This window comes from Ascaphus truei, chromosome 7, assembly GCF_040206685.1.
Source record: "Ascaphus truei isolate aAscTru1 chromosome 7, aAscTru1.hap1, whole genome shotgun sequence".
In the NCBI taxonomy this organism is placed as follows: Eukaryota; Metazoa; Chordata; class Amphibia; order Anura; family Ascaphidae; genus Ascaphus; species Ascaphus truei.
In genome coordinates this window covers 91,149,435-91,174,124 of record NC_134489.1, presented here as the reverse complement: position 1 = coordinate 91,174,124, position 24,690 = coordinate 91,149,435, and the positions used below count along the sequence as shown (strand labels likewise).

The window sequence follows — 24,690 nt, the reverse complement described above, 5'->3', positions numbered from 1 at the left end:
AAAATTGGTGTTATACATTGGCACACGGAGACACTGGCTTGCTACTGTATTCCTATGTGATCACTTTTAGAAATGCCTTATAAAACATGTACAGTAGCCCGCAATGTACCTGCTCATAAAGCACACTATCTGAGCTCATCTGCTGGTATAAATTAACAGCAAATAAAATGCCACTTGTGAGCACATTAATATAAATGAACAATTTAAACATAGATGTTTGTAGGATCTGGGGACATTGTCAAACTGGATACAGTCTTTTTGTGTGTGCTGCTTTTGTAAATTACTTCAACAGAGTAATGCACTTCCTATCCACACACGATGCAAATGCATGCAGTATAAGGAGAGATACAAAGAAGACCCCAAATGATGTGAACTTAATTTTTTTGTCATGTGCTCATCAAATTATTAATATACCTTAGCTGTGTTTGTCAACATCACAATCACTCATCTTCAGCCTTATATTTAATTTCCTAAAATGGGTCTGTCTTTTAAAGAGGCAATCCAGATGGGCAATTATTTTTGCAAACTGTTTAACACAGCATTGAAGCGGGGGGGGGGGGGGGGGGGTCTCTGGAACTGAACCCCATTAATTTCAGCTCCAGGGACCCCCTACTTCCGGAGATACTGACCTCTATAGGGGGTGCATGTAGCAGGGATCACGTGATAGCCGCTTTTCAAAACGTCGATGCTTTGCAGGCTTCCTATTGGCCCACCTACCGCGGAAGCTTTAAAAAGCAGAGATACGGCTCCCTCTTTGGAAGTAAGGGTCTCTGGAAACAGGGGGTCCCCATAGCTGAAATGAATGGGGTTCAGCTCCAGGGATGCCCCGGTTAAAAGAAATATTTGCAGAAAAATTCGCTCGCTGGGATTGCCCATTTAAATTGCCTCTTGTCACCAAGCAATGTCTATTTTTCTATGACACTTGCACTCCTATTTATTAAAGCTGCAGTTCATGCAATATCCTGCATGTGTGTTTTTTTTAATAAATCAGTTCTGTAGTTAGAAAAAATACTTTTAGCATTTTCTGTTTTAAAAAACAACAACTTTGAAAGACCAATTTTCTTGTATTCTATTTTAACAAGCATGCTTGTTCCTATAGCAACGATTTACATTCCCCATATTTAAAGATGTCGCCAAACTTTGCCGATCAATAGATGGAGAACGAATTGACCGGCAGCTATGCAGTGTTTTTAGGTAAGTAGAGATTGCCCACATTAAACTATTGAAGTTAAAAAAAAATTTTAAAAACAAAACAAAAACAGGAGCCTGAACTGCAGCTTTAAGATCTTTTTACGTTGATGCATTGGCTGTGATTAAAGGCACCTTTGGGTATATTAAAGACTTGAAAGTTATTAAGTTAAACGGGTTTAAGATGTATAATAATCCGCCATACTGATAAAGCGGCTGAAGTTTATAAATAAGCTTTTTTTTAAAATAAGTGTTTGTCATAATAAATAGACTTGTTGGGAACACTAATACATAGCACAGCCTATAGTATAGAACCATATCATTACACATTTTGCCCATCTTCAGAACATATTTGATATTATCTTCTGAGGTTACACAATAGTTGCTCACACAATAGTTGATGAGACAGTTATTAAATAACAAATATATTTAGGTAAGTTCATAAAATGTTAGTACATGTCGATTGATCTTGAAGTACATGATAAGAAACAGTCAGGCATTGATAAAAACGCCCATTTTTTACAATATGACATATTACTTAATTCCAATTCTATTAAGATATTTACTTTAATCATTAAGATTGAGTCACTTGCATTGATTTTCAACATATTGACACTTTCATATGAGACATTATATTGGATCATTGTAACTTGAGTTTGTGTTTTTTAGGATTGGATAAGTCTTCACTACTGACATCCTACAGATTTGTAAAAAAAAAAAAAAGCGATTTACTGTAGATTGGGAAGTGTGACGTTTGTTGGCTCATGATAGACATCGTAGTCATTCTTCTGCAGAGCTGGAATCACATTACACAACAGCTTAGCTTCAAAATAGCATAATATCTTACACCATTAAAAGTGAAATTCAGCTGATGCAGTTGCCATTAAAATGATCAATTGCATGTTTTAATTCAGTTTCTCTAAATATAAAAGTTATGTTTAGTCTACACTTCTAGCTTTGATAGGACAGTAAATTGCAGTCTCGTGTACAGTATTCTCCTTGAAAATCTTTGTACATATATGACCTTCATTGCTTCCATTAAAGTATGATATGTTGTGTCACATTGTAATATATTTTGCTAGCGTTATTATTGAATTAATTGAAAAGCCTTATATGTATAATATAAGAATATGTCATTTTACTATTGGCCAATGCCGAAAGTCCACCTGTGCAGTCTCATGGTACATATTGTATGAACCATTGCCATTAGTAATTCAAAATAAACAATCTTGGTAAACAGGATATACATTGATGCTTGTCATGCTACACAAATGTTTAAGCATGAGAGGATTTAATTTGACATTTTACCTGAATTATTTGGGCTTTCTAATCTTCTTTCTGACCATATCTGCCTCATTGATGACTAAAATGTGTTTGTTTCTAACGTTGTGTGAATGTCTTCAAATTTGCATTTTTCAGTTTTCTCAGAAGTCTGTCGTTTTTGCGACACTTTTTGCAAAAGTTTACATTGCTCATGAACTCACAAACATTATCTTAAATGCACTATTTCCCCTAGATTGCCAAGACATTTTCACAGACATCTGCAAAAATGGCTGTATTAAAAACCCAAGAGTGCACTTTTGTGGCTGTGTGCCCTATTTAAATACTCTTTTGTTTAATGACACAGACAGCCTAACTTTCATAAAACTTTCTAAATAATGCAATGTATATGTCAGTAAGCGATAATTAACCAACTATAAACTTTACTAATTCATTTTAAAAGGTGCCAGCATTTAAAGCTACATCTGGCAGAAGCCTCAAAAAGTAAATTCCTCGTATTTATTTAGGCACTATTTTAAACGAATCAATAAGTTATTTATACAATAAGCTGCAAATGTTTTGAGTACCCAATAGTGTTCATTATCCAGACCTGCTAAAGCTAAAATGCTGTCCTGTTTCAACAAAGTACAATAAAGTGGTAAGTGGTAAGCCCAGAACTCAGCTAGGGTGTTTGGTGCTAGGGTGCTTGGTCTAGAAGGGTAGGCTTCTGGTTATCACTGTGTGCCATGATCTGTGTGCCATGTTGAGTATGCTTTAAAGTTGCTTCTCAGCATTCAAATGAATGGGACAGAGATGAAAATAGTGGTGTGTGGCGATACATCACTTCCAAAGATATTCTGTCTCAGAGAAAAAATCCATTAAAATCACACTGTTTACTTCCTGCTGCTGTTGTTAAATAGTCCCTCCCACAGGCAGGGTCATCAATAACACCACAGGAAGGGACAGATGGAAAACAGAGAGCTGAAGAACATATAACATAGCAGCATAGAGAAGAAAGCCACAAAGTCCACTACTTGGAGTGATTTCACATTGAACCCCCCTTTGGAATTACTTAGGCCCTAAAGGGTTAAATGTGTGGGCCAACACAGAGTAACGCCACTTCCCCATCATTCGGACCTGAGGAGGAGTTGAAGAAGAGGGATCTCACTCATCTCTCGTAGTGTATATGTTCCTATGTTTATGCAGTACCACTTTCCTGGGTATTCCCGCGGTGGCTGGAATAGATGTATCTGGCGCTCACCTGTTGGTAATTAGGACTGATCCTGAGACTCCACTGAATGAGAGATTAGAGTAATGAGTCCGGAGATGTCGCCACCTGGAAGGGGCTCAGCCTTAGAACTGGGATAATCCCTCCCAAGAAAACTGTATGTTAACACAATAAACACAAATGTGGAGATAGAGTGATCAATATATATAACTTTACCAACAATGAATAACATAAGCATAAGATATAAAATACTATAACATTAATAACATGAACATTATATTTGCTCATGCACATACTGTAGCAATGTGATCCTACTGTCACTAGAGGACCTGTTCCAGGGGATGCCTACACATGAGGTCATCATTGAAGAAGTGATCAATGAAACAGAGATTACCTCACCCCTCCCAGGCTCTGAGCTGCCAAAACAGCTTCACCCACAAGGCGACATCAGGGTGTCTCAATTGCGAAGGACCTTCTTTGCCTGTAGCGATCGGATCACCCGTGGAGGTGAGATCGCTTTGAATAACTGGAAAGGTGCATCTCCTGGCTTTACGATTGGAAGCATGCCCTGTCGCTGCAGCAGTGCCTGGTCATGAGCCCCTGTAGTTCAGTTCCTGAAATGGAGATTGACAAACCCCGTTATCAACTGACAGTATGGATATCGTTGCCAGTTGTGTCCCATACGTCAATATGTCCTGCACGGCCAGTTTCACCGAGGTAAGGTGGATACTTGGTGGGAAAGGGGACAGTAGACCGTGGAGGAAGAGGATGAGATCTACCGTAAACAGCTTGAGGCTACAGAGGATAGATTCTATTTCAGCGAAGATGCATTGTGAGACATGACCATTGCCCCACTGCCTAAGATAGAATGATTAGTATGGGTTCTGCCAGGTGCTCCATTTTCCAAGCTCTTGACACTACTTAGCCATGCGGATTGTGTGGTCCGAGACTGGCTACGAGACTTTTGGGGACACAATTATCCTTATATCACTGAGAATATGATGCGCTTTTTAGAAAATGACTGGATAGAGAACAAGGTTCAGGCCTATATCCGGCAGCACGGGCACTATGCTCTTGCGTAGCGCCAGGAAAGAGTCGATCAGCTGACATGTATATGGCAAATAGGTAGGAGCGTCTATATAGACTGGGTGGAATATGTAGATGAAAATGGGCATAAAAGGGTTCACTCAGTAGAAGTCCCTGATCTGAAAGGTAACCCAGTCCAGCCCACTCCTAATAAGGACTGGGAGGAAAATGTGGTTTCAAAACTTAACCTGGACCATTACAAGAGGGCATAGCGATTCCATCCGCTGGATGTGGTTTCTGATCCGTTATGGGTCAGATGTGTATATGTCGTAGCCTGGGTAATTCGCTATTCCCGATCCTCCTTTTGGACCCAATAGAGCACCCTATCATACATTGCACATGTTGAACCCAAGTTATAGTATATGTTTCTGTCCTGTTATCGCATTAATGTGGTCTACAGTTGTGTATATGTTTTGCAATAAATATATCATATTGCTAACCATGCCATATTTTATGCCTTCACCAGGTTTAGTAATTACTAAGAACAAAGAGAGAGAAAAAACGAAGCACTGGTTCCACTAAAGCAAAAGTTAACACAGAGGTGCGTTCCCACAATAAAAGTTTAATGGATCAGAAGTACAAAAACAGAACACCTACGCGTTTCGGGCTTATGGCCCTTTCTCAAGGTGAATAGAAATACATAAACCGGAGCATTTAAATACCTTAACTCGGCGCTGGCGTGACCAATCCCCCGCCACTTCCTGGTTCAACGGGGAGGATGACGCAGGACGTGATGCGGGACGTGTGACGTCAGTGCGCTCAAGCCATAACAATAAAATAAACTTTATTTAAACAAAAAGAACAATCCTAAATATGAATGAAAAAACACAATCTATACATAAAAACTATATTAAAAACAAATGTACACAAATAGAATGTATTAGTCTCATGAACAGAGGTGTGTTGATGCTTCATTCATAGATTACTTGAATTCTATATCTCTTCAAACTTTATTTAAACAGAAAGTATATGCAAAATGAACAATCCTAAGTATGAATGAAACTACACGATCTAGACATAAAGCTAAATTAAAAACAAATGTACACAAATAGAATGTATTAATCTCATGAGCAGAGATGTATTAATGCTTCATTCATAGATTACGCAAATTCTATATCTGTTAAAAACCCACAGTTTTAAAGTTCAATCTGTGAAGTATATATCAGCCTAGCACATTCAGTATATATATATATATATATATATATATATATATATATATATATATATATATAGCAACTGTAAATATTACTGTATGTTCATTTGCATGTCTTAGACAGGTCTGCAACCCTGTCTTTCCCCATTGTCACACAGCATACAGCACTTCCACTGCAGCAAGGGATTCTGGGAAATGACATGCATATATATATACAGACTACAATATATAGTAATGGTACAATTTATGCAACAAATGCAAGAAAAAGTACCTTTTGTATAACGATGTTTGATGTCTAGGGTGAATAGAACATTGCCATCATTCACCATACAGTGTATTTAAGTAATTTATTAATTGTAATAAATGGATATCGTATTTTAATACTGCATGGGTGTTGGCAAAGTATGGAACAATCCATATTAAGCTTGGTATGTGGACTTATTGATTGAAAAACTCATTGACAATTGGCGTATTGAATTCAAGACAATTCAACTCGGCATAAATACAGTGCTATATTCTGGTTTAAACACCAATTAAAGTTCTATTAGATATATATATTTCGCTGTTTGATGATAACTGTATGTATATATATATATATATATATATATATATATATATATATATATATATATATATATATATATATATATATATATATAGCAAAGGTTGAGCCAAACACATTCATGAGCTCAGGTAAGAAATTATGTGTATTGAAATGGCAGATATCGTTCCCATGAGACAGGGGGTAGAAAAATAGGCATAGACAAATATGATCAATTTTAAATATAAAGTTCTTATTAAATGACCCTATCTAGAGCAGGAGTGGTCCCAAATCCCAATCGGAATTGAGGCCATTTGAAATACGTGTATTTAAAGTAAAGATCCAAAATAATTCTCTCCTGTCTAGAATGCCATTTCTATCCCCACCTCTAATGGGACATGGTATGTGCTCTATACCTGTATATGAAAAGTTATTTATTTTACCCATACTGCAATTGGTAAAATGAAATGAGACAGGGTGGTTGACATCTTTTTTTATAATTAGACGTAAGTGTTCGAGTATACGAACTTTGAGGGCTCTTATTGTTCGGCCTATATATTGTTTGCCGCAACCACATTTGAGTAGGTAAATTACATATGTGGTATTGCAATTTATGAACGATTTGATATTATAAATGTCCCCTGTATTAGTGGAGGAAAAATCAGATTTTGATGACATGTACTTACAAGATTTGCATTTTAAACATTTAAAACATCCCTTTGGCAAGTTAGAGACCAGTTTCTTAGTTGTGAACAAACTTGGTGAAACATAATTAGAGATTGTTTTTCCTCTTTTGTACACAAATTTGGGACCCTCATTGTAAACATTTTGTAAGACAGGATCAGCAGCTAGTACAGCCCAATGTTTGTTCACAACTAAGAAACTGGTCTCTAACTTGCCAAAGGGATGTTTTAAATGTTTAAAATGCAAATCTTGTAAGTACATGTCATCAAAATCTGATTTTTCCTCCACTAATACAGGGAACATTTAATACACATAATTTCTTACCTGAGCTCATGAATGTGTTTGGCTCAACCTTTGCTATATATATATATACATACAGTTATCATCAAACAGCGAAATATATATATCTAATAGAACTTTAATTGGTGTTTAAACCAGAATATAGCACTGTATTTATGCCGAGTTGAATTGTCTTGAATTCAATACGCCAATTGTCAATGAGTTTTTCAATCAATAAGTCCACATACCAAGCTTAATATGGATTGTTCCATACTTTGCCAACACCCATGCAGTATTAAAATATGATATCCATTTATTACAATTAATAAATGACTTAAATACACTGTATGGTGAATGATGGCAAAGTTCTATTCACCCTAGACATCAAACATCGTTATACAAGGGGTACTTTTTCTTGCATTTGTTGCATAAATTGTACCATTACTATATATTGTAGTCTGTATATATATATATATATATATATATATATATATATATACTGAATGTGCTAGGCTGATATATACTTCACAGATTGAACTTTAAAACTGTGGGTTTTTAACAGATATAGAATTTGCGTAATCTATGATTGAAGCATTAATACATCTCTGCTCATGAGATTAATACATTCTATTTGTGTACATTTGTTTTTAATTTAGCTTTATGTCTAGATCGTGTAGTTTCATTCATACTTAGGATTGTTCATTTTGCATATACTTTCTGTTTAAATAAAGTTTGAAGAGATATAGAATTCAAGTAATCTATGAATGAAGCATCAACACACCTCTGTTCATGAGACTAATACATTCTATTTGTGTACATTTGTTTTTAATATAGTTTTTATGTATAGATTGTGTTTTTTCATTCATATTTAGGATTGTTCATTTTGTTTATCTTTTTGTTTAAATAAAGTTTATTTTATTGTTATGGCTTGAGCGCACTGATGTCACACGTCCCGCGTCACGTCCTGCGTCCTTTATGTATTTCTATTCACCTTGAGAAAGGGCCATAAGCCCGAAACGCGTAGGTGTTCTGTTTTTGTACTTCTGATCCATTAAACTTTTATTGTGGGAACGCACCTCTGTGTTAACTTTTGCTTTAGTGGAACCAGTGCTTCGTTTTTTCTCTCTCTTTGTTCCTGTTCATCTACTACAACGGAGGCACGGTACACCCCAGGAGTTGTGACATACCAGGCTCTACAATTGTGTGAGTAATACTCTATATTGAGCTTTCTTCACTCTCCTTTTCCTAAGTGGCTGCAAGGAATCTGTTTGTCGCCCCATGTTTATACCATGATGCTGTACTAACGCTGGACACCGGCAGGTGTATATTGTCCTTACCTCATTGCATGTGGGACTTTATTTTCCATTTACACATCCAACAGGTACATGGGTGCAACCTTATATTCCAGCCTTATTTTTGCTTTCTCTGGAGGGGTAATCCGCTATACATTCATACATACCACCTATGTTTGCTGAGATTTTTTGTTTAGAGCACAATGCAACTTATTTTTTCATTTAGTAATGACTAATGCTAATACTGTATGGGATATATTGATATGCTGTTAATGGAGGGGTTAGAGGAGTCAAACAGCAGAGTACCTTAGCTCTACTCGTAATGAATGCTGTATAACAACAAAAATGTCTAAGGGTGAGAACAGATGAATGTGAGTAGTCTGCCCTAGAGAGTCCCATAATCAATGTTTTATGAGTGGTCGACACAAGAGACGTGTCTGGCCAACACAGTGAGCTGTGTACAGTAAGAATCGCGCTTAAGTGTACACTGCCATGTTAGACTTATAAGAGAAGCTATAAGTCGTAGCCTGTGTGTTCTAAACAGTGAGGTAACTGCCATATGCTCAGCATGTATACAGTATGGTGTAGGTATAGCAGTACATATGGTTACAAAAATGTCTGCGCAATTGTTATTTGAAATGTACTGAGTCCTGTGTCCGGATGTTCACAGTACTGTTACTGCCAGTATATACATTGAGAGAAATGTATGGTCCTGTCATTATGTATTATGTACTGGGATGTATACCATTTTATATTCAAATGTATCCATGACATATTTACAGGATGTTGGGGACAACGTCTATTTACGTTAGGGGAAAGTGTAACAACTCCCCCCACCTTGGGATTACTAGGGTCTTAAGGGGTTCCATTAAGATCTCACTGTCTATAGTGTATATAAGTTCCTATGTTTAGGATAGGGTAAGAATTCCCTTTTATTGTTGAGTACCCTGTTTAGATAGTGTCAGACAGAAATGGTACTGTACTACTCTAAAGGTTCACAGAGAGACAGCCTATGCTGAAAATAGGGCTCCCATACAAACACTAGCGTGAAAGGACATTCAATTGGCTATACAAGATGCAGTACAGGCGGTCCTCGGTTATCCGACGCAATGCGTTACTCAAAATGGCGTCGGATAGTGAAGCGTCGTAAAGCGAAACCCGTTTTCCCATAGGAACACTGTTTAAATCAAATGTTCCGTTCCTGAAGGCATTTTTGATGCTAAAAACACAGAAAATGTTACTCAAGCAATAAGATATGCAGCACACACATAGATTATGATGTAAACATTATATTTAATGATTCCAGAACTGTAAAATAAAACTATAAAAATAAAACTATGCTATATTCTGTACAGAAATGTACATGAGCAAAAAAAAAAAACATCAATTATTGGAGGAAGATGATTGGGGGGGGGGATCTTCAACAGACAACGGACTTTTTGGAGGTGATGTAGGTGGACTTGAAGGTTTCGGCCTCTTGAAGAATCACTTCATTGAAGTCTGGACAGATTCTTTCCTTTTCTGCATGTAGATCTCTCTATAGCAGCTGATTTGGTTAGACACCCCACGACTGACTGTTGAACTCCGTTCAATGTTAGGGTCATTGTCCTCAAATATGGCCAGTGCGCTATCAATGTGCTTGAATGCCACAGCCAACATTTTGGTTGACAATGATTTACGTGGCTGTTGCTGTGCCACATCAGCAGATTGGTGGGCCTCCTCTTCAGCAATTTTTTGCTCTTCTAATTGCATCAGGTCTTCATTGCTCAACTCGTTAGAATGTGAGGCGAGCAACTCCTCAATATCCTCGGTTTCCACCTCCAAGTTGAGATCTGTGGCCATTTGCACAACAGTTTCTGTGACCTCTGCAACAGTCTCTGTAAGGCCTTGGACATCAGACACAAAATCAGGGCACAAATTACGCCAAACTCCAATAAATTGGATTGTTTCACCTCATTCCATGCCTCTCCGATGTTTCTTACTGCATGGAGAATGTTGGAACCCTTCCAAAATTCTTTTAAGGTTGGACCTCCTTCCACATCAGTTGCTCTGATGGCCTGGGCAAATGTTCGCCTGAGATAGTAGGCCTTGATGGAAGCGATAACCCCCTGGTCCATCGGCAGTATCAATGAGGTGGTGTTGGGGGGCATGAACACCACCATGACGTTTGGATGATGATCATCCAGGTACACAGGATGGCCAGGAGCATTGTCCAGGAGCAGCAATGCTTTAAAATCAAGGTTCTGGTTTATGCAATATAATTGCACAGCTGGGATAAATTGATGCTGGAACCAGTCCTCAAAAAGGCTCCCTGTTACCCATGCCTTACGGTTGGACTTCCAAATCACTGGAAGTGTGCTCTTTGCATAACCCTTGAATGCCCTACGGTTTTCTGCATGATAAACAAGCAAAGGTTTTAGCTTGAAATCACCTGCAGCATTTAATCCAAGCAGAAGAGTAAGCTTGTCCTTTGCAACTTTAAACCCAGGCATAGATTTTTCCTCTTTTGTAATGTAGCTTCTACTGGGCATTTTCTTCCAGTAGAGCCCACTCTCATCAACATTGAACACTTGACGTGCGCAATAGCCACCGTCCTTTATAATTTTAGCCAATGTAACAGGGAAGATTTTAGCTGCCTCCTCATCAGCACTAGCAGCTTCACCGGTCACTTTAATGTTATGCAAGTTTGCCCTCACGTTAAACCGCATAAACCAGCCCTTACTTGCAGTGAACGTTTCCTCAGTGGACCCTTCTCCATGCTGGTGCTTAATGTCCTCATAGAGACTCAAAGCCTTGGCCTGAATTAAGGCTAAACTAATAGGCACATGACGCTGGGATTGATCTTCCAGCCATAGGATGAGAAGTTTTTCTACCTCAGCAATATGCCCAACACGTTGCCTTATTGTTGTACCTTGCATAGGTGCTGAGCCCTTGATCTGTTCCAAGATTCTTGCCTTGTCTTTTATTATTGTCACAATAGTAGTGCGAGGTATATCCAAGGCACGTCCAATTTCTGTGTTTGTCTCTCCTTTCTCAGAGCGCTTTATTATGTTTTGTTTGGTCTCCAAAGTAATAGATTTTCTAATCCTTTGTGGAGTAACAGCGCTCTGCCTTTTGCTTTTATCAGACATGGTTAGGGCTTAAAATACACCACTAAACCTTCACACAGACTGTTCAGAATGATTTTCCTAACCTGCAGCCTTCTGATTGGGCAATTGTTGCAATTTTTGAAAGCGTCGTAAGAGTGTCGGATAAGCTGTTCGGGCGTCGTAAAACGGGACATAGGGATGCATTGACTAGCGTCGGATAAGCCATTCGTCGTAAAACGAGGACCGCCTGTATGTATGTATGTACAGTATATCTTTATTCATATAGTGCCATTAATATACATAGAGCGTAACAGCAGTAATACACGTGACGTAATCATATAAATAACAAATAATACAAATAACACATAATGGGGAGAAGCGCTTCAGACATAAAGTGACATTTAGGAAATGGAGTCCCTGCACTAAAGAGCTTACAATCTAATTAATACAATTTATACACTATGTATAATAAATATGAGACTGTCTAAAAGATAATAAAGCTGCTGTTCGAATGAATAAAGTTCCCATCATTGCTTAGTAACGCCCAGCCTCCACGAAGCCTGCACCCCGATTAAGGTAATACCTTCTGAGTTGCCAACGATGCAGAACTGATGTAAACTCCCTAAGAGCTGAGTAGGGAGGGTTACACACCTAAATATCTGAAAAGTCAAATCATACAAGGTATGTACAGTAGTTGTTCTCTGTAGCAAGTTTCATCATTAGTATTCATAAGAATTAACTGTTTATTTATTTAGATCAGCATCACCTCTTCAATGGGTTAGTTGTTAACAGGTCTTAAAGCAGGGGTGGGCAACTTCAGTCCTCAAGGGCCACCAACAGATCAGGTTTTCAGGATATCCCTGCTTTAGCACAGGTGGCCCAATCAGTGGCGTCAAGGGGGCGGGACCAACGCTCGTGATCGGAGCGTGTCCTGACCCAGAGTAACACTCTCTTACAGAGAGTTACATGTGAGCATTAGCTCGATATTGACTTGAATAGGCAGAAACCGCGGAGACCTGTGACACACCAGGCATCAGCAGAAGTGTGTATGTTTGTTACAATTTGGTCGCGGTTACTGCCATTTTTATGCTACCAGTACCTCGTGTTGTTTTTTATTTTTTTCAAGTGTTAGTAGACACTACTTGTGATCTACATTTTCTCTATTCACAGGTCTGCAGCAATCCTTTTTCTGCCATTATTATATACTATCCCCCCCACCCCCCACAGGAGACTGACGTGGGGGGAGTTTATAGCGAGTGTGTGTGATATTATACCACTATGGCGTCTTGACACAAGAAGCACCACTCAGGGACTTAAGCAGTGATCTGCTCATCCCTACATTAACCCACTGTGGTATATACTAACTTGGTTCATGTAACTAAGTAGATAGGGGTTCTATCTGTTATCTATACACTTATTACGCAGATACCTGTGGTTGTTCATAACACCTGACTTTACCCTGCATATATGATCAAGGGTAGAGCCAACACTTAACACACGAGTCTGGTGCCTTTTATTTTCGCTGCGCTTTTTTGGCCTACTAGCACATATCACCCTGGTACTTAGTGTCCGCTTTATTTTAATTGAGTTAAGACTCCAATAAATGATATGTTAATTTACTCAATCTACACATTGCATCCTACACTACCTCCTTCACTGTTTTTGTGCACTGTTGAGTGCTCTCCGTTGGGGTTCTTTTTCTCTACTAGTATTTGTTCATTATCTACCCCTGATTGTAGCACCACAGATTTATCTTCCAGCAGTTGCGAGGGTATATTCCTTCCCTTCCCCCTCCCCAGCCCTTCCCTGAGTTCGTGGCCCAATCAGTGGCTCAGTATTTGACTGAGGCACTGATTGAGCCACCTGTGCTGAAGCAGGGATATCCTAAAAACCTGACCTGTTGGTGGCCATTGAGGACGGGAATTGTCCAACCCTGTCTTAGAGCAATACATTTCTGGTCTCGGGGGTTAATCAGTCATGGGGAAATATTTTCTGCAGGAAACAATGTTTGACAACATTCTGCCAAAGGACGAGTTAAGGCAAATGTTGAAGGTGTTGCTGTAGGTTAGTGAAGAAGCCAAGGTGTTTAGTGCTGTTCTTTCATTCTTAAATTGCATTGGATTTACAGCCAAAACCCAACTCATGTTCAGAGACTGCAGCAAAAAAAAAGTACCTTTCCATAGCTCTGTGATCTCAGTGCTGCAGGTTTGATGTAGAGTTTAATATCCAGGAGAGCGGAAAAACATGTAGCCATGGTCCCGCAGAACAGAAGTCAAGCTGCGTTTATTTTAAAGAGCCCTGAGATCATCTGTAGTAAAGTGCTGCATATAACTATGAAACAAATAATAATTACATGTTAACTTATCAGGCATCAATTATTTTGCAGAAGATATTAATTAATTACTTAGTAAGTCCTACATTTGAATGACTAAGATGATCAGATTTTGTAGATAACTAGTTAGAAAGTGCATTTAAAAAACATGATTTATTTTATGACATTGCACATTAACAATAATTCTGCAATGAGAAATGTCTGCAATTAAGACAAGTTTAAACTTAAGTCATAAAAAACCCTCCTGATCCTAATTTGAAACACGAAAACTAGACAGTTGAGACTTTAAATGCACTAAAAAAAAAGACAGCACCATTTGCTTGATAACACTCTAATGAATTATTAATTCTATCGTAGCTAAAATGACAGTTGATATTAGAACATTGAATTATTAATTTTTGAAGTGCTTTGAAAAAGCATAATAAACATAAACCAGGATGTTTAAGGGTTGGCAGTTTTTTTTATATATTGAAAAGTCAAATACTGTATAAATACACGAGCATTGGCAATTAAGTGTTTGATGTTTGTCAAATACTTACATTTTTAAATAAAGTGGCGGGCTTCATTTTGCAAACTTTTACAAATGGAACACTTACTTGCCCAAAACGTGTTTGTTACTGACCAGGCAGTTGTGCACTAGTTAATGAAATAAGGAGAGCGCTTTACTACGATTGCAAGAATATTTTGGTCTAAAGTTAATAAGACAGGAAACAAAATAATTGAACATGATGTAAAGGAACACTTTCAGTATCCTCTATAACACTGTTTCTCAATGGCTTAGCACTGTTCTACAATTCAGATTTGATGACTAATTAATTTTACTTCATACAGGATATTATTGAGCATGAGAACAAATTGTCTTGATTTGGTATGTTCAGAATGTCTTGCAGTATGTTAAATGTAACCCATTCACTTGCACAGGGAATGCTAATGAGAGATGAGCGAAACCAGTCCAAAGCCATTTCCCAGAATTTCATGGATTTTTTTTACAAAAGGGAGCCTTTCAATTTACTACTGTCTGCGTGTGCGTGTGTATATCCCCTCAAACGTCCCTCAAAATAAATTAGAGAGAGATGCCTGTGCTGAAAAAGGAGCTCACCGGAGGTACCTGCCTGGGAGATATGCTAATGGCTATGTAAAGTATATTTAAATCCCGTCCCACACTTCCTAAAAGGATTTCCATACCAACTACATAGAGGGGATAAGCATAAGTACCAACCTAATGACTGGAATGGTGTACTGGTGTCAGGCCCAACAGGACTAGAACCCACAAGCACCGCTTTTCAAGGCAGCAGCTTGAGCAGTGTGAGCTAAACTAGTATAGATGGGTAGCATCACTGTCACATCATACTTTTGAGCGGCACTGCTCACACGTGAGGCGAATCTAGCCATTAGCATATCTCACAGGTATCTCTGGTATGCTCCACAAGGAACATTAAACTGTCAACCAGGAAGTGGAAGTGGTCTGCTTTTAAAGGAAGCCAGGGGAGGGAGCTACTACAGTACATGTTGTAGGTAAAGAGTGCGCATGCGCAGTAATTGAATGGAATGCATCTGTATTTCATTCAGTTGGCATATACCACGTATGCACACAAATTCAATAGTACGCTGTGAGGATTTCCAACATGAATGTTGCTTGACCTCACTGCCTGTACCAACATGGCTGCCGAGGCAGGACATCAGCATCTGTTTCAGGTGATGTCCTTACCCTTTATAAGCCTTCTATTCTCCTCTCTCCTTTCCAGTGCAAGGTTCTCCCTACCTTGTCTCCTATTGGAACCTGTGGTTGCTGTTTCGCTTGCCTCGCTTGCATCAGACCCCTGCCTGTCTCGGGACTTCACTGCCTCTCTCCAGCCCTTACCACAGAACTGTGACCACGATCATTCTCTCTCTCCCTCTCTCCAACCCTGATGCCGGAACTGTGACCATGACCATTCTTCCTCTCGTATTCTCGGATTTTTAATTCTTATTAACAATATACTCCACGGATTCCGCAACCCGTAGTCAGATCCACTCAGCAGATTCAGCAATTCGTTGGCGCATTATTTTTTTCCACTTCAAATTTTCTTTATTGGGGTCACAAATTTTGACATTATATCACATCCCATTGTAGTACAACTCCCCAATAATTTTTTTTTTACTCAAACATGCGGTTATCATAACTTCTCCAGTATGAAACAGAGATCATACATACTGCACCGACACACTTTATTCGAGCAAATACCCAGTATGTACCTGGCAGATACCTGGAATGCGCCGCTCCTCACCTCTGACAAGCCCCGTTACGTTTGCCTTCCCAGCCTGGGTTCATGCCTGGCTGACGGGCGGCTGATCTGTTAAATGATAATGATTAGGATTTAATAGGCTGCAATGCTTCGCGTGTCTACCAGATGGCATAAATTCATGAATTGTAATGCAGTATATATATATATACTGTGCAGTATTGCAGCCAGCGGGAATAAAATGCTTCAATCCCTGCCTGGAAAATAACCCAATGCACTCGGGCAGAAAACAGTCACAAACCTCAATACACCCGGGTATACCCGAATTCGTGGGACTAGCCGAGCTCAAATAAAGTGTGTCGCCAGTGTATAGGACAAACAAGACAAACCAGACAACGGGCAGGGGAGGAAGGAGGGGGGGGTGGGGTCTTCTCGAGGTATTCCTGTCGACTTGTAGTCGCTTTCCAGCTTCTTTTCCTTGTAGATATCCCTTTTTGTTATGTTGCTTCCCTCTCTAGTTTATCGCATTAATTCTATAGAAATGGCGCATTGGGTTACTACCCAGGGGGCTGTCACCTACCTGTTCGTCACTATTTGTCGTCTGGTCTCTGACCTCCAAAGGAGAACGCGTCCGTAACTATTATAGCAGGATTGCGGTGGCGTCCACCCCAGGGATATCCGTCTGTGCCAGCCGGGGTGACCAGACCTTTAGAAAGTTTGTGCCGGTGTCATTAACTAAACTCGTTAATTGTTCCATCCGGCAAACGTGCCAAATCCGATTCCGAATCTTGGGGATAATTGGGATTACTGGCTGCTTCCATAGTGCTGCAATCTCGCATCTAGTGGCTATTGCAAAATGCGCGATTAATTTATGCGTCGCATTTGGCATACCCTGGATCCGTCTGCCCAGCAGGAACAACCACGGGTCCAGGGGGATCTCCCAACCGAGAATCCGCTGTAACCAGTCTCTAATCTGTTCCCAAATCGGGACCACTTTTGTGCAGGACCACAGCATGTGTTGCAGGTCGGCCACCTCCCCACACTGTTTCGGGCAGAGCGGGGAGTAGCCCTTAACAAATTTAGCTAATCTAGTTGGGGTGTAGTACCACCGCATCAGGACCTTATACGCGTTCTCATTTAGTGTGGTACAGATGGAGCTTTTAGCTGCTGCTTGTGTGATCTGCTCCCATTCCTCGTCCTCTAATGTCTCCCCTAAGTCTGTCTCCCACTGGCGAATGTAGTGCAACCGGGTCTCGCTTGTCGTTTTCGGACAGACCACCTCCCCGTACATCCTAGATGTGAGTCCCCTTGTGTCCGTCCCTCTGGAACACAGCTGCTCAAAATTAGTGCGTTTTGGTCTAACTGGGGTTTTATTGTAGAAATCCCTGATCTGGAGGTACCTAAAAAATTCTGTATTTGGAATATTCTTTGCAGATTTAATTTGCTCAAATGATTGTATATGTATTCTGCCCTCCAGATCATGAAGTCGGGTAATGCCTGCTTGTATCCAATAATTCATGTTTTTACTATTCAGGCCCGGAGCGAAATCTGGGTTGCCGATGATTGGCGTCATGAGTGATGCCTTTGTGGTTAAATTACAACGAAATTTAGTGTCCTCCACACAATCGAATAGAGTTGGCAATGGTCTGTAGCGGTGTGCCGATCTGACGCGCCCTTCTCTTGGGCAGCCAGATCAGCTTCTGGATATCAATCGGTGCACAACATTTTTTCTCCAACTCTACCCATCTCCTAAGGCTTGGGTCTGTGTGCCATTGAAGAATTTGGGCCAATTGGGCCGCTTTGTAGTAGGCGAACAAACATGGTACCGCTAGCCCTCCTCTTGACGTGGGTCTCGTCAGTATTCCCTTAGCAATCCTTGGGTTTTTCTTATTCCAAATGAATTTCATTATTGCTGACTGAAGGGAGAGGATGTCAGAATGGACCAATGGTATAGGTAGGCTCTGGAAAAGATATAACATCCTTGGAAGGAGATTCATCTTCACGCAGTGTATCCTTCCAATCCATGAGATGCCCGCCTTTGCCCATACTCTAAGATCCTCCCTCAACGTCTTTATGAACCTGGGAAAATTTGCTTTGTATAAGGTTTTGTAGTCCCTTGTAAGATATACCCCTAAATATTTGATAGCGGAGGGTTGCCATTTGAAATTAAAGTTGAGATCAATCAGTTTTTCGACTTCTTTGGGAAGATTTATATTGAGGGCTTCTGATTTAGACTGATTAATCTTAAAGCCAGAAATATGGTTAAATTTGTTCAGAATTTCAAATACATTAGGAAGGGACGTGAGCGGTTTAGATAATGTTAGGATAACATCGTCCGCATATAGAGCGGCCTTATACTCTTGCTCTCCCTCTGAGATTCCCGTTATGTCGGGGCTATTACGTATGTGCGTCGCCAAGGGCTCTATACAAAGGACAAACAGCAACGGCGACAGCGGGCATCCCTGTCTCGTTCCACTTTTTATGTGGAATTGCTCAGAGGGAAAACCCTGGTGCCTCACCCTCACCGTTGGACCCTCATACAGCGCCATGATGGCCCACAGAAGGCGTCCCCCAAAGAGAAATGCCCCAGCATTTCCGTTAAGTAGGGCCAGTCTATTCTGTCGAAGGCTTTCTCCGCGTCCAGACTCAACACCATAGAATGTATATTTTTCTTTTGGGCTAGATCAATCAGGTTTATGATTCTTCTAGTGTTGTCTGCCGCTTGCCTTCCTCCTATAAACCCTACCTGATCCGTGTGGATTAACCTGGGAAGGACACTACCCACCCTGTTCGCTATAAGTTTAGAATAGATTTTGATATCCGAATTAATCAGTGAAATGGGCCGGTAGCTCTTACAGTCTGCCGGGTCCTTTCCAGGTTTGTGGATCACCGAGATGGACGCCTGGAGCATCTGTGCCGGAAAGGAGGCCCCCTCCAGTACACCATTAAACAATTTTAGCATATGTGGGGCTAGAATTTTAACATATTTCTTATAATACAAATTGGAGAAGCCGTTGGCGCATTATTAAGAATCCACCAACTGATTGCTGAATCTGCGGATTGGATTCTACAAATCCGTCCACGGGTTGTATCTGGTGGCGGTTTTTGATGAACCGCATGGATTAAAACCCGACCAAATCCGTTTGCGCATTTTACACTGTGAAACGGATTTTGGGTTGAAAATGCGAGAAAATCTGGGAAACGGATTTGGGCGGTTTCGCCCATCTCTAATAATGATCCAAACCTAGTTTTGTATTCCAATCCTAGCAACTTTGGTATCATATACTGTAGTAAAAAAATCGGCAGATAGACTGGCCAAGATCCTACTCACACCTTGAACTAGTTGCCAGTATATATAGCCATGGCCCACAGCTACACTTCTGAGGGATATGTGTCAGAGCATAGCAATGATAAAAAACTCTTATGAGCATGTTCACGTGTCTGATACAGGTCCACAAACCTGTTTTACCCCATAACTGCACAGCATACCGTGCTTTCACTGTAGCAAATGGTTTTTGGTAATGACATGCAAATTAGCACTCACAGTGTGCCACATTTTGCTTCTTATTCACATTAAGAACATAGCAATTCAGGCACACGTCCATGGTAAACATTGCACTATTCTTATTAGAGATCCAGTTAATCAAGACATAGAGGGAGGGTGGCAAATCCAATCCCTTCAAGCCCCTGCACTAAAATTCTATCAAATGAAGGCTTGCATTTTCTGGCTAGTGACACAAGGCAAAGCCACACTTTCAATTTCAATGTAAACTGCTATAAGAATTGCAAACTGTAAAGTAGAAATGTAACTATAAGTGCAAAGTAAAATTGTGTGTGTATGTCTGACTGCAGTGATACAAGTAAACATCTACATCATATAATATTCTGCACACCACTGATTTAGTATCCTGGTGGTGTTACCGTTCAACAAAACAGGTGCAAAGCTAAATTATGTTGTAATGAAGTAGCAACAGAAATATGTCAATGAAATTTCCACTGACCGAAAAGTGTAATTATTCTCTCCTAAAGGCAAACCCTTTCGTAGAATAGAGCAAAAAATAAGAATGTAGCGAAAAAAATAAATGACTTCTTTCCCCCAAATTCCATCTATCTTACCAGTCATCTTATTTCTACTACTTCCCTTGGGTGCATGAATGCTTTGGATTTCACCATCCCCACACATCAGCCAGGAAGCTTTCAAACCATACTTTTTCAATGAAGCCTCACAGCTTGCAGCTGACCTCCACACAGTACATTGTGCTCTGAACCATATTTTAGTTGATGCTGTAATAAGGACTTTGGGATTGTCCCACCTGTTATTATCCCAGCAGCTGTAACATTTTTTTCTTTGTTGTAATACTACCTCCAACTCCGCGCTCTCATTTCCTTGACTTTCCATTAGTCTTCACTTTCCATTTGATTGGGGCTCTTGGAAGTTTAAAATTCCTTATCCAGTAAATGTGTCACAATATATGCATGTATGTATGTGTATCTTTATGTATCTTTATTTATATAGCGCCCACAGTGTACTCAGTGCATTACAAAATAGACAATACAGTACATGTAATTTTAATACAATAAATGTATCAAACAAAATCAGACAATAGGGAAGGAAATCCCTGCCCCAAAGAGCTTACAATCTAAGCGGTATGTTGGGAGACTTACAGAGACAGCAGGTGAGGGAATACGTGTAGTAGATGGTAGTCATTGGGCACAATGGTTGGTATAGTAGGAGCAATATCTGTATAGAGATAATACCTAAAGTCAAAAGAGTGGATTAGGTCACAAAGTGATAGTGTGTAGAGAGAGATTGGAAGACACCCCAGGACAGAGCCATGACGTACACTAACAGACAGATCAATGGGAGATGTAGCAACAGGGACCAGAATGTACGATGGGAGAGGTGTGACGAGAGCCAGGATAGAGCTTGGTTGCGAATACCAAGATAGTTTAGAATATGAAGGAGAAGAGAGTGAACCAACAGTATTGCAGGCAGCAGAGAGAACGAGTAAGAGAAGTAGGGAAAAATGAGCTTGTGATTTTGATTCATGTAAATCATTGGAGCATAGTTTCCATTGAGAGATCTGTATGGAAGCCTGATTGTAAAGGGTCCAGGAGGGAATGGGAATTGAGATACAGTAGTTGATCATACGGGAGAATACGAGATGTTCTACTGGTTTGGGGGTAAAAGGCAAGAGAGGTACAGGGAGGTAGTTAGTAAGGCACATAGGGTCTTGATAAAGGGCTAGCAGCGTGAAACGCATAGGAGAATTGCCTGTACCTCCTTTTGTACCATGAGCAAATAAATTCTTCTTTTTCAACTGGAATCCACTTCCCTTTGTTTGGTTGCGCAGCATTTTTCGCCATTCTAATTATTGTTGTAACTTTACCGCACAGTTTGTTGCCCACCGGAGTGTCCCTGCAGAGAGAATGAAGGGAATGCCATAATCATTGGCGGATTCTTCTAAATCCGTCAACGGATTGCAGAATCCATGCAGTGTATTGTCAATAATAATAAAAAATTAGCAAAACACAAATCGCCCCCTTTGAAGACTGAGCCTCTGAAATCCGCGGATCAAAGGAACCGGCCAATCCGCTGTGGATCCAGGTCCGCCCCCCAACATTTGCCCATCTATATCCCTAAATAACAAAGGTTCCTGGGTACATTTTTGTGTCTTTCCTTTGCGTATATTTATAGTAATGATTACTGCTATCACATTTTTTGGGACTCTCAAGGACAGTTTGTTGTTCTTCAATCATGGAAGATTGTCGTTAATAAAAAGCCTCTATATTACCTTTGAGCACCGGATGGTTGCTTTAAGCATTCTTCACATCTATATTAATCATATAAAGATTTTATGTATCTCCCATATTCTACTACAATATTAAATCTACTTACTACACAATGCAGATTAATAAAACACAAGTGTATTATAGTAAAGCCTGTATGGGAGTTTTGGGCATCTGAAACATCCACAAAACAATTGAATTGACCCAGTAGTGTTCAGTGAATACTGTATGTAATCATTACAGTCTTTTCCAGCATCATAGGAATCAAGTTTTGACACTACACGTGTTCTTTTAGAAAGCTGATCATCTTTTAAAATGTGTAGAATAAATGTTTTGGATTAGTTAAAGGAATTATTGAGCTATCAACATGACTAGGATTGATACAATTTGCCCACATCCACCTCACTGATTGTGACAAATTTTTGCTACATTAACACTTTAGTAAAAGGCAGTAATTGCTGAGGACATGAATGGCAGATAAATACTGGAGAGCATTTTAATGTAAAAATTTATTATACAGCTGCGGCCGCCTTTATCCTAATGCGGCCGTATCGGCACAACTCTGATAACCGCGGGCAGATGCAGTATTTTTTTTTTCCGGAATATATTCCGGTATTTTAGCGCTCGTAATATTGAATATATATGCAACATGAATGCTGTGTGAATGCGGCATGAACGCGGTGAAGTGCGGTGAAGTGCGTAGCATTCGGAAAAAATCCCCGAAAAAAATCGGAGATGTTGGAGAATAAAAGGGGCCAAGGCTGTAGTACTTTAAAATGACACAGCAGATTGTTTTACACCATAGCACTTAAGGGCAGAAGAAGCCTCCTCCTACAACTGAAAATTTAGGAAAACAACCCTCTATAAAAAAAAGACGGAAATACTTGACTGTCTACAGTATGCAAACAGAAAAGAAAAAGCATTCTTCTATTAAATGAATTATGCAGTGATTCTGATTTGGCGTGAGAATGAGGTGTGTATTAACTGGTGATGCTGAAGAGTGTTGAATGAATGTGTTTTCTGTAAGATTGACTTGGGCTGCAGATACAAGATATTGGGATCACTGATTAGTAACAGAGAAGCCCAATGCTACATCCAATATGAAAAAAATACACAGTAAAATACTAATATATTCTCTTGACAAATTGTCATTTAGTTTAACCCTTTGGCCAAAGCATTGTAAGCCTGTGAGCCATGACAAGGCAGACCCAGTTCACTGGTCCTAACACTACCAGATAAAATACTAATATACCTCTATTAGGATTACAATTCTCATTTACCTCTATTAGGAGGGAGAAAGACCAACATTGGATCTATATCCAGTAAAATGAAAAAGACCTGCTGACTTGGGAAGTGGGGAGGGGTGAGTTTTCAAGAGAATACAGTATATAAGTATTTTACTGTGTATTTTTGTCATATTGGATGTAGCATTGGGCTTCTTTGTTGCTTGTTGTATACATTTGCAACGCTCAATAGCTCTCCATTTTCACACTTATATACATATATATTTTGTGGGGGCCCTGAGGTTCCTAAAATGAGCTTGCGGTGGTTCTCTGTGTTGTTTATCACTAATTAGTACATGGATCCCAAGTGTCAGCTCTAGCCTGCAGTCTAGTTTTGTAAAGATCCACATGTATTAATCATTTGTTTGTATTTGTTGTTCTTAGAATCACATTTTTTTGCAGCCCATATGAATGATTAAATGTGTATTGTATACTTTCTGTGAGGCACAGGAAAGCTTGCTGTTTGTAAGCTTTTGAGAATATTTGTTAGATGTAAGTAATCATTGAATATAAAACATAAATGTTAGAACAAGTTAAATGGTACTGTTTTATAAATGCAGTACGACTTTCTAAGTGGGACTGATCCATTAGGATTGACATGATTCTAACTTGTAGCAAAGCATATCAGTGAGAATTCAAACATTGGGCTTTATGGATAATACTGTTCAATGAATACCAGCTGAATATCTAATGCCTGCACTATTATTTAGTTATTATTTGTAGATAAAACAGTTTTGAATACAGTAGGACATATAGATAGGACAGATATTTAATTTAAAATAGTGTATGTTATCATGGAAATAAGCTTTAAAGGGTAGCATCTAGTGAGTTATTATAAGTGATATCATGAACTAAATCCGTTTTTTAGCACCATTTGGTGAATGAGCCAGTTGTGTTATAAAATGTATTCAATATAAAACCAAAGCCAATCAATAGCATACATATATGTTGACAAATTAGTATTTTTTCAATTGATTTAAGTATATGTCCTTGACCCCATCCACTCCCATCTCCTTAAACCTCTCACTGCACCATCCTCACTCATATATTGATCTCATCTCTTTACTCTGGGTCTGTTCTGCATGCTATTCTTAGACATATTCTCAAGAATAAGACCCTGTACTATACTGTATCTCTCTTTTTAACTATTGTCCTATTGCCTTTTTTCTTTACGCATACTTGATTTTATTATCTCCCATAACCTACTAGACTCCTTCAAATTAAGTTTCTCCATAACATACTCAACGGAAACCACATTTACCA

General features: G+C 39.4%; 1 long non-coding RNA gene across 1 annotated transcript in view; it reads right to left on the bottom strand.

Annotated features, from left to right (window-relative positions):
- Positions 1-613: 613 nt before the first annotated feature.
- LOC142498570 (uncharacterized) overlaps positions 614-24,690 on the bottom strand; it is a 70,271-nt gene continuing 46,194 nt past the window's right edge. The window contains exons 2-5 of the long non-coding RNA XR_012802483.1: positions 21,636-21,773; positions 13,974-14,131; positions 3,710-4,290; positions 614-1,984 (exon numbers count right to left, since the gene is read on the bottom strand). This is a non-coding gene — a long non-coding RNA (uncharacterized LOC142498570). The remainder of the gene's footprint in view (positions 1,985-3,709; positions 4,291-13,973; positions 14,132-21,635; positions 21,774-24,690) is intronic.